At 42.4% G+C, this 14,951-nt stretch overlaps 1 long non-coding RNA gene across 3 annotated transcripts in view; it reads right to left on the reverse strand.

Annotated features, from left to right (window-relative positions):
• Window positions 1-2,780: 2,780 nt before the first annotated feature.
• LOC117008213 overlaps window positions 2,781-14,951 on the reverse strand; it is a 76,748-nt gene continuing 64,577 nt past the window's right edge. For all 3 annotated transcript variants that reach the window (XR_004420311.1, XR_004420405.1, XR_004420343.1), the window contains one exon: window positions 2,781-3,169. This is a non-coding gene — a long non-coding RNA (uncharacterized LOC117008213). The remainder of the gene's footprint in view (window positions 3,170-14,951) is intronic.

A 14,951-nucleotide genomic window follows, 5' to 3' on the forward strand; every position in this document is an offset into this window, starting at 1 on the left:
CTCCCCAGGCTCCAAGGAGGTGCCAGGACCTTGCATTTTTGGAGTGCAAAATTGGAGCTCTTGCTGCTCTCTGGGCTATCTGAGCTGTCTCACTGTCAGAGAAGCCTTCCAAGACTGTCCTTCTGCTTCGTAGCAACAGGGTTTCACTACCAGACATATTCCTCATGCTACCCCTATAGCACACAAGGAGTGCAGACAGGAACTAGCTGGTCTATGGACACAGCCACCATGGGAGCCAAAAAATCTTCATCAATCACCCCATTTGTCCAAGCAATCCAAGCCATGTAATTCATAAGCCAAAGGCTTGGAAACTGAGCTCTGCCTGCACTGAGAGCACAGACCTCCCTTTGAAGGGGCTGGGCATAGAGCACCTTCCAGGTGACCTCAGAGAATGGGGTTTGCCAGGCAATCTGTGCCATGAAGATGCGCCTTGTTGACCATGAGTGAGTTTATGTGCTCTTCTGAGCCATGGAGCCACCCTGGGAGCTGTGAGTACAGAACAGGAACAGAGGACTAAAGGACCTGGAGCCTACTCCCGGTGCTGGAAGTTAGATACCTAGTGAGTACTTTGCTGATCAAAGACTTTGCACAAGAGACTTTTTCACCAAACAGTGCAATGCCATTTTCTCGTGACACTTTATACCAACCCCTACAGTTTTCTGGAAGACAAAGTAAGAAAGTTAGTATGTATCAAGTAGAAGATGGAAAAATAAACCCCAAAGTTGGCCTTTACTTCACTTTAGTTTCATCAAAATGTCTTTGTTGTCATCAAAGGGAACTTTTTTGTTCCAAGTCAATTTAAATATGAATATAGGCTAAAAACACAGGATAAACCAAAACAAGGAAAAAATTTTACTAGTCTATAAACTAGACAGAACAAGCTGCCAGCTGGGAATAATGCTAAATGGTCCCTTTAAGCTACTCTGTGGAATGTGAGTTTGATCAATTTAATCCAAGCCACATTAGTATCATAAAAGCTGAGAGCAGTGTTTTCTCCCAAGGGATTTCTTTGAGGGATATTCCTCTCAGAGGACAGTATCACAGAAACAATTAAGTATGATAACATTTTTGCATACACCAAGCAACTGATGAATCAACACTGATCAAGACATGCTTTCATAATTATTTTTTCAAACTGTACTTCCAAGTTCACAGTATAGTCACCAAGCTGACAGAAGCAGTAATGACTAGTGAAAATTACTGTACCATGACCCTGTGAACTATTTTTGACAAGCAAATATTTTCCAAGAGGCTGATAGGGGAAAAAAAAAGGTGTTCTCATTAGCAGTCTGTGCACTTACCCAGGTGGAAGACAAGGTGGGTATGTTATGAGTCTTTCTAGCATCGTTGGCACATTCTTATTCTTCCCTTTCAGATTAATGGGCATTAAGGTTCCCAGGTCTCAGTGATGGTTGCAAGCTCATTACAGGTGCTGCTTTGCTTGTATATCATTGCTGTCCCACAAGCCTATAATTTATTGCTTAGAAAGGATTTCTGGATATTTTCCAGATGTAAAATCACAGAGGGTTGTATTTAGTGCTCCAGCTGACAACAGCCCTACCTGCATACATTCTCTTTCTCTCTCACACACACACACATACTTGGCTTTGAACTCTGACATTTATTTTGTGTCATAAATTCCTTCAATTAAGCAACACAGTGCATTAGTATAATTGTTAGTCCCAGCTTGCATTGTCTTTTGGATTAGCCGTGTAGAATTCTAGTGATGTTGTTACAGTTCATATCGTACACACAGTCTGCTAATAGGCATTCAAGGAGGTACTGGTGAAGCTCTTGCTATGGTAATGCTCTTACTTCAAGGTTATTTATATAAAGTGGTGTCTAGTCTTTGTAAGGAAAAATTCAGCATAGCTCTGTGCTTCCTGTACAATAACATGATGCACTACCTTTCCTTCTGAAGTTATTATCTTGGCTTCTCTATATACATTTTCAGCCCATTATGAAAATTCAGGCAGGCCTTAAAACAAATTGAAAAGATTAATTCAGAGTTGCCCTTGAAAATCCAGAACCATAAAATGGGAACAGAAAAAAATCCAGCGTGATAAAAACTAGTCCAGTTCTGGACTCATTTGTTTAAGTCAGATTTCTCTGTCCTTTAGAACAGCAAGATGATCCAATGTCAACAGAAGTTCAGGAAAACCCATGGTATCACTCACAAACATGCAGTTCAGAGAAAAGTGAAACTCTCATCTTTTTTTAACTATGCAGCCCAACTTTGCGGAGGGAATTTTTTCCCTTGTGAAATACAAGGGACACAGAAAGATCTGCAAATGCCAACAAGCACTGCTGGATCATCACGAGGTAGCACTTCCATCAATAACATAGTGTGTCTGTCAGTTCTAAATGGTTTCCTTAAAGTATTATGACAACTCCCAGGGCCAGAGCATCCTCACAACTCATGGATGATGGTAGGGACAAAGTGTGTACCAATCTTTTTGCTTTTCCAACAGGGAACCAAGAAATTGTTTTTCACAGAGTGAAGGTTTTTACAGCAGCAGAGTTCTCATGTCTCCTTTCCCAACACATTGCTAGGAGAGCCTTACAGCTCTGCAGGACTGCCTGTTTTCGGTGTATTGATCCCTGCTGCAATAAGCACAACAGGGAAACACTTTTAATTAAATAATCACCCACTCTCAAGTCCATCAGTTATTGCTGAATCACAGCATTCTGACCACTAAAATCACGTTTTGTCAGATGTTTTCAGCAGTCTTTTCTACACAATTCAGCATTGTTTTGAATGGAAAGGGCAGTGGACTTACTTGTTTAGACTGATTTATTACAGACATGGAGTATCCACACCCAGAGCAATAATTAACATACAAGATGGCATGGAAAAAGAGAAGTGGGAGTGCTGTGAGGCTTTCTGTTGCTCTGGGATAAAAGTCTTTGTCACACTTTCCAGTGCCATGCCATTTCCACAAATTTACCCGTAGCAAATCATTTGTTTCTGCGGTGATTCATAGCCACGGCTGTTTCCCGTCTTCCTGGGGGCTTTCTGCAGCATAAGGCTTCTCACAGTCTCAGCAAGACCCACACTTGAAGAGGGCTGTCACCAGCATCCAGCCTGGGCTTCTTTTCTGGCGAGAGCGGGTGATAAGGATGGCAGGCTGAACAATGGACCCTCCACCACAAGCAGATTAGCCTGGCCCTGCAAAACATCATGTATCTTTTAAGGGATGCTGTCAGGAAGAAAACAGCAGGTCAAATCCTTGGTGGGAGCAAATTAGCCCGGCTGCGTCAGCTGCACTGCAGTTGGTGGAGCAGCGCCAGCTGACAGGAGCTGAGGATGTGACCCTGTCTATCTAGGAAAAGCAGTGTGCATCTGGGGCTTGAACAATGCTGGAGAAGGGATTACTGGGCTCCAAAGCAGCGTTAGCTCTTCGCTCACTTTTTGCCACTTGTACTGTCTCCCACTAGAGAGCCAATAGGGCTGGGCAGCTCTGGCCTCTGCGATGCATTTCTGGCTTTTGTGGGATTGCAAAACAACTCCTGTAATGAGGCTTTCTCATTAAGATTAGAAAATGCTGCGAAAGGTTCTCAAGCATACTGAATTTCTATTACATGGAAGGCTGCATCCCACCCCTTCTCTCTTCAAGTGAAGGAGACCTGATACTGAGGAAAAGCAGCAGCAGCATTTGCCCTCTGTGCCATCTCAGCATGCTGGCACCCACCAGGGACCCTCGAAGGATGTAAATCTGCTGCAGCTCTGCTGCAGGGGCAGCAGAGAGAGGAGGGGACAGACCGTCCCATCCCCCTGCCAGGCACAAACATGATGTTCTCTGCGGGAACATCAAGTGCATTTTGAGGACTGACAGAAATGTCATAGTACATCACAAGTGCTTTCATCCCCTCACCAGAAATAAAGCACATGTCAGGTCACAGAAGGCTGTTTTCACTCTTACCAACAGTGCAGGCTGTTGTCTGGCTGTGAAGGACCTCTCAGCCTCTCCAAAGGCATTTTTATGCCAAGGAAACAAACATCAACCTAAATGTTTCTATGATTTTATGAAAGTGTTTTCCTCTCTTTCCTTCTCAGTGGTTTGGTTATTTTTTTGGTCACTCAAGCCTGAAATAAAAAGTCCAGCTCACTGGAGTCTGTTGGTCCAGATACAGCTTCATCTGCTGAGGTTTTGATATCACTCAAACCAGGATTTATCTAGCTTTCATGGATTGTGGCTAAACTTTTTGAACAGTTTGTCCTTCAGGATTTCCCAGCTGTCTCAGTTGACACTTTTCTGGCATATATTTCAGGGGAAGAAAGTTGTAAAGAAACCCTGTCACTCATCTAGCTGGAATATTTTTTTCTTGCTACAGTGCTATAATAGTGTTAATAAATACTGAGAAAAATTGGCTTCAGCTCCACTTTTCTTTCTGTCTGCCAGGACATGTCCAGCTTCAGTTTGCTGGGTGATCTGCAAACTTTGTTGGCAGGTGGCCTGTATAGTATTGTCCACAGTTTTGGCCTGCTCTTTTCACCCTCATTTTACATCCAGGATTTAGAGGGTTTCCCAGAAGTTATCTTTGATTCTTTGACGCTGTGCAGGCAGCATACTAACAATCATGTTTAATGGTAGGCTTTCAATTAATGCTTCTTATTCAGTGATCCAGTTGCCAAAGGCTGTTTGTTTTATTAATTCTGGGGAAAATCTGCCCCAATCATTTGCCTGAATCTGTTCAGTACCTAAACTGTGAAATCAATTTTAATAGGCCTTAAGGGATGTGCATACAACCCATCGTATAACCCTGAGTTGTCTGATTCCCAAATGAGGTAAATCGCACTCATTACTTTGTGGTTAATACTTTTTTTTTATGAAGTAGGTATTGTGCATTTATGACTCAGAAAAGCAAAGTGTTTTAAGTTTATATGGATTCAGTTAACACACAAAGTGTTGAGGGCTAAAACAGATCCATGCTTTTGGCAGATCAGCTGGAGGCATCTGTATCACACTGATGCTGGTTTCTGTCAGCCTTCTGACTCTAGATGTGTTTGAACCTAGAGGTATTTGAAGCTTTCCATCTTTCCAGGACAAGCAAAGTGGCTTCTCTGGGTTGCACCATGCACAAACATTCAGGAGACAGCCCAAGAAACTGAGTACCTGACACCTCTAAACTCACTGAAAACCCTACAGGCTTGCTTAAATATGGAGAGGCTTGTTCCATTGCATTTGCCAAACATTCTTCTCCAAAGTATGCAAATGCTTGGGCCTTTAGTTTCTGGGATTAGTGACCAATTTGCTCCACTTGCAACACTGTCGAGCACAACCAAGTGTAGGAAGTTTACACGCCAGTACTTGGATACTTCCCTAGATGCAATGACCTTCCCAGAGAAAGGGCTGCATTTCCCTTCTGCCTGCCTGAGAAGCTGAAACGACCTTTTAAGATACAGTAATTTCACGATTATAAGCTGCACTGAGTATAAGCCGCACTTTCGGGTGCCAGCAACTTTTCATTCTTTGTCCATACATAAGCCGCACCTGATTATAAGCCGCACGTTACAATAGAGAGTGTGATAAAAGGTATCTATTCTATCACCATCTGCTGAGGCTGGGGGCAGTGATCCTTATCTCAATGGCAGATATTCTGCTAATGGGCCATCCATTGAAACCAGGCGGGGCACTGTTCTTTATCTTTTCACAACCCATCCTTCCTCCAGTGAGTCATTTTCTGCTGATGGCCCATTGAGTGACTGATAAAATTACTTCATCCCATTGGAAGTTGCTCCTGCCAGGGGGAAGAGCCCAACATTTCTTACCAAGATAAAAACAGAGGTTTTGGGACCCTAAGGTAGCCCCTTTCTCCACTGGACTCCAGACGAAAACCGGATTTCTCCACATCACCACTGCACCTCCGGAGGGAAACTGCACCTTCTACAGGAGCACTGCTTCAACTGAATCACATCTGTCACTGCAGGAGGATGCAGCCACCATTCAATGGGACTGCTACCAACACCCTGCCTGACGGGGTGTCAGGTTGTACTCTGACTTTGTCAGGGTTTGGAGTTTGTTTCTTTGTAGTACTGTATTTCTATTTTAATTTCCCTAGTATAGAACTGTTATTCCTAATTCCCATATTTTTGCCTGAAAGCCCCTTGATTTCAAAATTCTAATAATTTGGAGGGAGGGGGTTTACATTCTCCATTTCAAAGAGAAGTTCCTGCCTTTCTCGGCAGACACCTGTCCTCCAAACTAAAACAGCAACTTTTTGTTCTTTGTCCATATATAAGCCACACCTGACTATAAGCCGCACTTTGGGTTCGGACCAAAATTTTAGTCAAAATGATGTGGCTTATAATTGTGAAATTACTGTAATTCAGGTCAGTAGGAGGTGGTGGCAAATTAAGATGGCACATAATAGAAATCACAGCTGAGAGAGCTTAGTTAGAGGAAGACACACATCTGTCATGTTAACTATTTTCTTGTAATGGTGACTGTTTTCCTGTTGTATCTGCAATCTTTGTGTCTGCAGGCTCTCTTGGGGTCCACACAGATCCTGCAGTTCCCACATTTCCTCCTCACATGTGGTCAGCAGTAACACATCTCTTTGTGTAACCGGGACTCTGGTCACTGCAAGCAGGCAGGATAATGCATGTGAGTTTTCTTTTATCAGTAGCTTTTGCAGCCACAGTTTTCTAAAAACTGCCTCAAGTGAGATTCAGTCTTGCTGTTAGTAATTTGATTTCAAGGTGAGCTCATGGTCATGGCAAGTTCCCAGCACAGTAATTACTTGGGGTGCTTAAGAGCAATGAGAACTCCTGGAGAATTTGATAGAGTACTAATTATATCAGAAAGGTTTTTAATGATTACTTTCTGTATAAAGATGAAGGAACAAAATAAGGCATATATTCTGCATAGATCCTGAGTGTTGCCAAATAAATTTTTCTTGCATGAGGGGCCTCATGGTTGCTCTAACAAGAAATATCTCAGTGCTCACAGAGGCTCTGGCTTGCTCAGAGTCAACAAGCAGCTGCACCTCTGTTATGGCACTACCCAAATTCTGTACCTCTCTACACCATGTACTTTTATATAAAACTATCCCCTGGAATCTGTGAAGTTTAACACATTCCTGTATTATAAACACACATTTTTTATAAATTATTTCACTTACAAGTTTGACACTTCATAAAGTATAATTTCTGGAAAGATGAACACTTTTGAGTGGATCTTCTCTTTGAGGAGAAGCGTAAATAGTCATATATTGATATTACAATACTGAGCCTTTCATTAAATTAGAATTAGCTGGAATCCAAACACACTGGGCCTGAATTTGCTCTATTCTTCAAAAGGATAAGGAATGTATCCCTTGCACAGCAAATAATGCAAAGTCCAGTTCCTAAGCCTCTTTTTATAGTTAATTGACTTCTTCCCTGGCCTGCGGACATTTGGTGATGAGCGATAATCTAAGTACTACAGATCTTCATTCCTAAAAAAAAATCCTCCTAACTTTGATGTACTGACTGGTTTGGGGTTTTTTTCCATGGCATTTGGTAAACACCAAGACTGGAGAGGTCCACGCTTCATCTTTGGTAACTGGACACCTCAGCCTGTATGAGGTTCCTCATCTGCACCAAAGCTGAGTTCTTTCTCCTGCTGCTAAAGAAAACTGCAGCAACTCCATTAACTTCAAGAGGAGTTGAAAACATGGAGCATCTACTTGAAGACAAGGCTGCTCATATCCAATGCATATATGTAGGCTTGGAAATTTTGGCCAGAGTGCCTGACTTTTTTTTTTTGGTCATCTGTACGTCATCTCATGCAAGTGGTGAAACTGTGCCGTAAGGGAGAGGTGCCATTGCACAAACTGACACTCATTTGTGCAAGAACAACCACGGGAGGAAACACCTGCATTCCATCACTCTCATCTTAATGCCATCTGTGGAGGTTTTAGAACTACAGATAGTCTGTGATTTTTAAGAGAGTTCCTTTGTGCCAGGACATGGTGTTTGAAACACTGCCCATAGCAGCACTTGCTTGTCCACTGCTGCAGTGCAATGCACTGACATGTCCCTTGGTTTCCACAGCAACTTCATGTGTATGGACAATTCTGTCGCATTGTCTTTCAGCAAACTTATTGATGGCAGTTCTACCACCCCTCCAAAGTCAAGGGAGTGACATGAGCTGCATGTCACAACCACATGAAGCCTGTTCACCACAAAGCAGAGAGGTCTGGCAAGTAGCACAGAGCAGACCCCAGCAAGCAGTCCTTTCAGGAACCGGGAAGGAAGGCCAGTAGATTTGAGACTATCCAGGTAATTTACTCAGGTAAAATACATTGCTCTTCCTTAGTTTAAGATACTGTGATGTTATTCACTACGTCTGCTGCCTCTTCTTTCCTCACATTTAATTATCCTCCCTAGAAACTATGACAATGAAGGCTACTCTTTTTTGCCAAGAAGTAAATCTAACATCCATTTAAATATGTTACGTACATTCTTACCCAAGAAACTAAGAAAAGTCTCCAGCATCATCTGAGATGAAACCATCATGTTTAGCATGCTAGTCTACATTATTAGCTTCAGCAGTTTTCAGAAGTGATAAAACCAAATTCCCACAAAAATAAAATACTGGCTGTCATTTCATAGTGACTGTTTTTTCTGATTTAGGAACTAGATTATGCAGAACAGATGGGGCCAAATTTTGCTCTCATTTGCATCAGCAGAAGTCAATTTATTTAAGTGACAGCAGTTCCTACCACAGTTATAGGAGACATCTCTTTTTGGAGCTCCTGGAACATCACAGCTCAACAGCAAAAAAAGCAAAGGAACACTTTCAAAAATTTTTGGTTAAACAACCAGCAAAATGAGATTATTTAAGAATTATACAGTGCTGTCACTTAAAACATGTTATCACCAGCACTCTATGAAGATGGGATAATATGAAAACTGAGGGAAATACAGTAAATAATTCAGAGAAGACCACCAGGAAAAAAGAATGAAGCCACCAAACAGAAGCAGAAATATCAGAGTGCAGACAAGGAAGCTTTCTTGCTCATCTTGAATATATGTTCTAGTTTTAAATAGAGAGCAGTTTCTTTTACCTCTTTAATATGAACACTGAATTTCTACCGATGTGTGTATATGTATGTAGGTATATAAATATATATGGGAAATTAGTACCACACTTTAAAAATGTAACTGGAGTTTTAATATAAATATTGGCTGGTGACTATGTCATGAAATAAATGTATTCATTCTACCAATGTTTATGAGGCTGATCTCTGGAACATGACCTGCACACAGCTGAACAGATGCATTTTCTTCATGTTCATGTTTGCTGTTGGCTGTTTCAGGCTTGTCTGTTTCTAAGGATGGGCTATCTGAGGAAATCAAAAGCACAGGGTCAGAGGAGGAACACAATGGATTTTAGAGGCTTGGCACAGGAAAGCTGGGGAAATCTACTTGATTGAGGATATCTACTGTTCTGGCCTGAAAAAACACACGTTTCATGCCCGTGTACATCACATGGCTGCAGTGCAGCTCAGCTCTGCCGGACAGGACTCCTTGAGCCTGTAACACCAACCCACATCCTGCAGAAGGGATTTATATAGGCACACATGGTTAGTGGTTTCCTGGGGTACAAACCAGAATCACTGAAAAAAGCAGCCAGTTGCAGCAAAAATACAGGAAACTCCCATGATATCCCTTGGAGCAGAGCTGAGCCTTCCCATACAGAAAGCCCTCACACATTGCAGGATGGCCAACACCATGGCTGGGGTGGTGGCTCATGGGAGCACCAGCATGGGGCTCACAGGACCACATCAAGGCAGTGCTGGTAGGAACTGCATGTCCCTGCAGCATGGTGGGAAGGATTAACCATCCTGAACAGAAGAAGCCTTCTCCATTTTCAGTGGAATGAAGCTATTTGGAGAACTGTTTCTAAGGAGAATACACTTCTGCCCAGGCAATATTCCATGTGTGCTGGATTTCACACACAATTTATCAGACTCAGGCAGGTATCTTAGTTCAGTTCTGCCATTATTGTCAACATCTGCCTCACCTCCAGCCAAAAAAATACTTATTTCCTGCACTCTCCTGTCTAGTGAAAAAGGTGGTTCCCCTCGGGGACCTGCCTCACCAGCACAGCCCTGTCACTGGCATGTCCCACTCCACCCAGCCCAAGCTGACAATCAGATGACCTGGTTCAGTGGATGTGGGATGGGATTCAGTGGAAATAAGCTTCCTCTATTACTCTTGGTTCCCCTTTGCCAGCCACAGAGGTTTTGAGTTATTCCTGTCTATTGCACCAAAGCGCAGATTATTAGCAGATGTGTCAGCCTGTAATTTGTTTCACAATGTGAGCCCACATGCCTGAGTGGTTCTGTTCCCCTTTCTTTCAACAAAGCCAGTCCATCCTTTAATTCAATTACAGACCTTTATAGCTGACTTCCTCACAGATCCCCAGCAAACTATCCTCTTTGCTTTGCAGATGATAAAAGTACTAGCACCCTGGATTCTTGATCTAAAATTTTATGCAAGATATAAAGCAAAGGGGACTGTGTTTTTTCAGTCCACACACCCTGATCCTCTGAGATGAAGAGCTCTTGTCCTGCTCCAGAAAGCCCCCTTTGCTTTAGAGGAAAGAAATGTTCCTCAGTGTGTGCTCAGCACTTGCAAGACCCACAATTAAGTCATTTCCTGAAGACCACTAAGTGAATCAGAAACAGTGCCAAGAACTTAATACGGCTTCCTGCATCCATCCCCTGCTAACCATGAGAACAAAACCATGCTCTGTTTACACAGAAATTAAATGTCACTGAAGTTTTACTGTTGCACGATTGCATTCCATTTGTAATTAATTTTTCTCTCAGGTCTCTTTTTCACACTTTTCATCTGGAGCATTTATTTCTCGGTTGAAGCTGCATGTTTTCTAGTGGTCCCAATGGGAGAACTGCAGCTGCTGGCAAGATTTGGGCCCTGAAAGGCTTTGTGTGCCAGCACCCCCCTCTCCTCCAAAGGAGATACTACCTTCTCCAGTCTCTTCTGTCTTTCTCCCAGCCACTGTCTGGGGTCCTACTTCAGGAGAGAGTAGACTGAAAAGGAAAGAGAACACCTTTCTCCTCACCTCTCTTTGAAATAAGGGTCACCTAAAGACAGGGTCCACAGCCAAGACTAGGGACTGCTCTCAGGCAAAGTCTCTCCTCTGTCAAAACAAAGGAAGAGAGACATTCTCCAACCCAGTCTTCTCTTTGCAGAACCTACAGAAATTTCACGACTCTAAGGCGCACCGGACTATAAGGTGCACTTCCGGGTTTGGGCCAAAATTTTAGTCAAAAGGGTGCCCCTTATAGTCGTGAAATTACTGTACTTCCTGGAGAAGGACTAAGATTCAGGGTTGGGGAAAGATTCTACATCTTGCAGTCCAGGAATTGAAGTGGAGTGACCTCAGCTATAGTGGTCTAGACCCAAGCAACATAAGGGAATACTGCTGAGCTACTGTTTATGTCATTTCCACCCTCATCTCTCTAGCATATGGCCTTTTCCTTTCCTATTTGCTATCAGAACTGATACTGGCTATATCAAACTCTCAGAGGGGCTTTTCCTGTCACTGTACTATTTATCTTTTCCCACCTATGGTTACTCATCCAGTACTGTAAGATCCCTGCTTCTGGAACCACACAAGTCTACATACTCCCATCCAACTGAAAATGAATCCACATCCCATCTGATGGCATTTGTTCCACACACTGCTGTGCTGAGACTTGTTTGTGACCCATGGCACTGCTATCACCCCCTTGGGCTTATCTCTTCCAAGGGACCACAAACCATGGCAGTACTAGTCCCCAAATGCACAGTGTTGGCTGGGGATGGAAGTTTACTGAGTCTGTGCAGCTCATGTTTTGTATATAGTCTGTCAGAGATTCACTTTCTGCCTCGGGTCTGCTGCCACATTTCAGAGAACTGCCCGCTTCTGTGAGCTTAACCACAGCTGGGAACTTTCCTCTCAGGCTATGTTTTGATAATCTTGTCAAGGGTTTAGCCTTTAGAGAGTGTTTTGCTGTACAAACTCATCCTAGTCTCTTACCAAGAGTTCAACATTTTCCCAAAATTACTATGTTGGTTCCTTGGGCTAATCACTTACTTGTCTGTGCTCTTGCCATCCTTTTGGTTTGCCACTTACAAATATATTGCTCACGTTTCATTGGCTGCCACTGCCACTTAAATGCCCACAATACAGTTTCATATCTAGCTGCATTCACTTAAATTAAATGGAAACTTTCACAATCATCAAATGCTTTAGAAAAACAACGGTCAAAAATTAGACTATCTTTATTTTGGAACCTGTTGCATGCAGTTAGAGAATGGAGTCACTGTTTAAACTCTCTCCAGTAGATTTTTCTCTTCCAGAGAATTTTAGCCCTGGAAGGCAGAAAGCTTTCAGGCTTCTTTTCAGGGAGTATTCTCACTTTCTTTTAATCCTGGTTCCCTGTATTGCTCAGCAATTACTCCAAACCCTGAATTATGAGCTCCTGGACTGCTTCCCTCCCAGTCCTAGTTATAGTCAGATGCAGCCTCGAGCCTGGCCCAGGGGGAATATCTTCACTATTTGGGCATCAGCTCTGACTGACTCTTGCACAGACCTCTTGGGAGTGCCGTCCCCTCACAAAGGCAAGCCCACAAAAAAACTCCTTGAAAAGCAGAAATCGACACTCTTATCAGTCTCAAGGAAAAAAAATGTGACTTTTCACACAGATTAAATACAGAACAGTGAGTAGAAATTAGTAGGTTCTGTACAAACAGTGATATTCTGCTCTCACAAGATGGGAGGGGGGAGTAATTTTCAAGGCAGTTATGTCAGTATTCACAATATCATCTCTATTTCAGAGATCTTCCTAGGCGTCAAGAAATGCATTGATAAGATGAAATTCAAAGCCAAATGTGACAGCACCAAATCCATAGATCCTCCCCTCCTCCCCCAAGAATATAAAACATAGTGCACACTGTACACCAATCTGTTTCTTGGAAAACTGGCATATTGCAACACCAGGGTTGGCTCAGATGCTTCCATAGCAGACAGACTCTTGCAAACTCGAGCAGTGATTGCTGAGGATAGCACCAGGCTTTTCTCCATGGCAATGCAGACCACTTCTGCTCAGCCATCTGTCTTATCCATCACCTTTTAAATTTCACTGCTGTCCTTGTCCATGCAATTCTGACATTTCATATGCAAGCGTGCTGCATACAAATCCCCAGTGCAGGATTTCTCTGTAAAACTCCAGGTGCTCTTCAGAGATTTTATTCAAATGAAGTAATACATGTATTATCATCACAGTGAAGATTATTAGAACTTGCTTTTTTCCTTTTTTTTCACACTGACTAAGCCAGTTCAATTTTATTTAAGGTTACTTAAGAGATAAAAAATGACAGGCTTGCTTACTGAAATGTGTTCTGTTTTTCTTATAGGCACCACTCAGGCTGTTAATTCCGCTCCTGGATGCCAAGGAGTTACATAATGATGATAATTACCTTGCATTTCTATGGTATTTTCATGTCATGAGTGTGTTCTGTGAGCTGAACACAGAAATAAATGGAAATGCCGCATTCCTAGGGATTTTACAGCCACTGTGAGTGCTAGATAGATAATAAGGAATGATAACCCATCTAAATGAAATCCTTTGGGCAAGCTTGTTTGGAATGCAGGCAGCTACAGAACTGATATTTTCACATGAAATTTTTGGGATTTACTTAAAGCTTCTGCTCTTGAAACCATGGGATTACAAAGATTTTACTGGAAATATCTCTCTTTTGATCTGCCATTCAAAAAAGCTTGAACATAGGAAACTCAGAAACTCGAAAACTAATGGAGGCAACCCCTGCTATATTCAGTTGGAGGCAGTGTTATGATTTGAGAAGGAAGGGGAAGCTGCACCCCTGTTTTCAGTACATGAAGTCAGCAGGCATGGTTTTGGACATGCAACTTGTCACAAAGACAAGATGTAGCCTATGTTAATTAATAGAGCTCAGGCAATCTCTACTCACAGAGCTTCCAGCGATCTGTATTTTCAAACAACAGATTTGACTCTGATCTTTGCTCTGAGTAACAAATCATGGAACACCTGAAACCTGGGAATGTAAAATACATGGTTCCATTTCTTATAGCCTGTGGCCATATTGTTAAGAATTCTTTGCTTTTACAAATTGTTCACATTAAATTTCTCTTCTACTAAATGTATTGGAGAGTTCTTCTGGGCCCTCAAGAAGCAAAATGTTCCCTAGATCTGCCATAGCAGGGGATGTCAGACTATATGGGAAATCCATAATAATCTACCAAAGATGTGAAATTATGGAGGATTCATTTATAGAACCATAGAAGAGTTTAGGTTGGAAAATACCTTTAAGGTCAAGTCCAGTTGTTAACCCAGCGCTGCCACGTCCACCACAAACCCAGGCCTCTATGTGCCACATCTACACATAAATGTGGTTAACGTTTAACCACATTAAACTCCCATAGGGATGCTCCTACCTAAACTAGTTCTATTTGATTAAGTTCATTTTCTTTTGGAAATATTTAAATAGAGTCAGAGTGCAGCCACTTTAGTTTGAAATGGGATTAGAGCAAGCTCCAATCAGCTTCTTCCTCTCTCTCACTGAAGCATGGTCCTCAGTGTAATGTTTCACACACAGATATCCATGTTCTTCCACAGTTCTTCCTGCAATTTCAGTGCATCTTTTTTCTCTTCCATTCTGGAAAAAATAGTGAATGGACCAGGTAGGCACAAAAGGCACAGCACTTGAACAGAAAACAGAAAACTGACATCTTGCCTGCCTGCACATCACTCTGACTCAGCAGCCAGAGGAGGAGACCTTTCAGTTCACAGTATTTATTTGTTCACGTCTGCAATGTCCTGCATTTCATGAGGGAATGTCAGACTGCCCAGGCCTTTTGCAACCTTTACAGGTGGGCAGAGTCCAAATGCCATCACATCTTTTACAGCCC

Source organism: Catharus ustulatus, chromosome 1 (assembly GCF_009819885.2).
Source record: "Catharus ustulatus isolate bCatUst1 chromosome 1, bCatUst1.pri.v2, whole genome shotgun sequence".
Classification (NCBI taxonomy): Eukaryota; Metazoa; Chordata; class Aves; order Passeriformes; family Turdidae; genus Catharus; species Catharus ustulatus.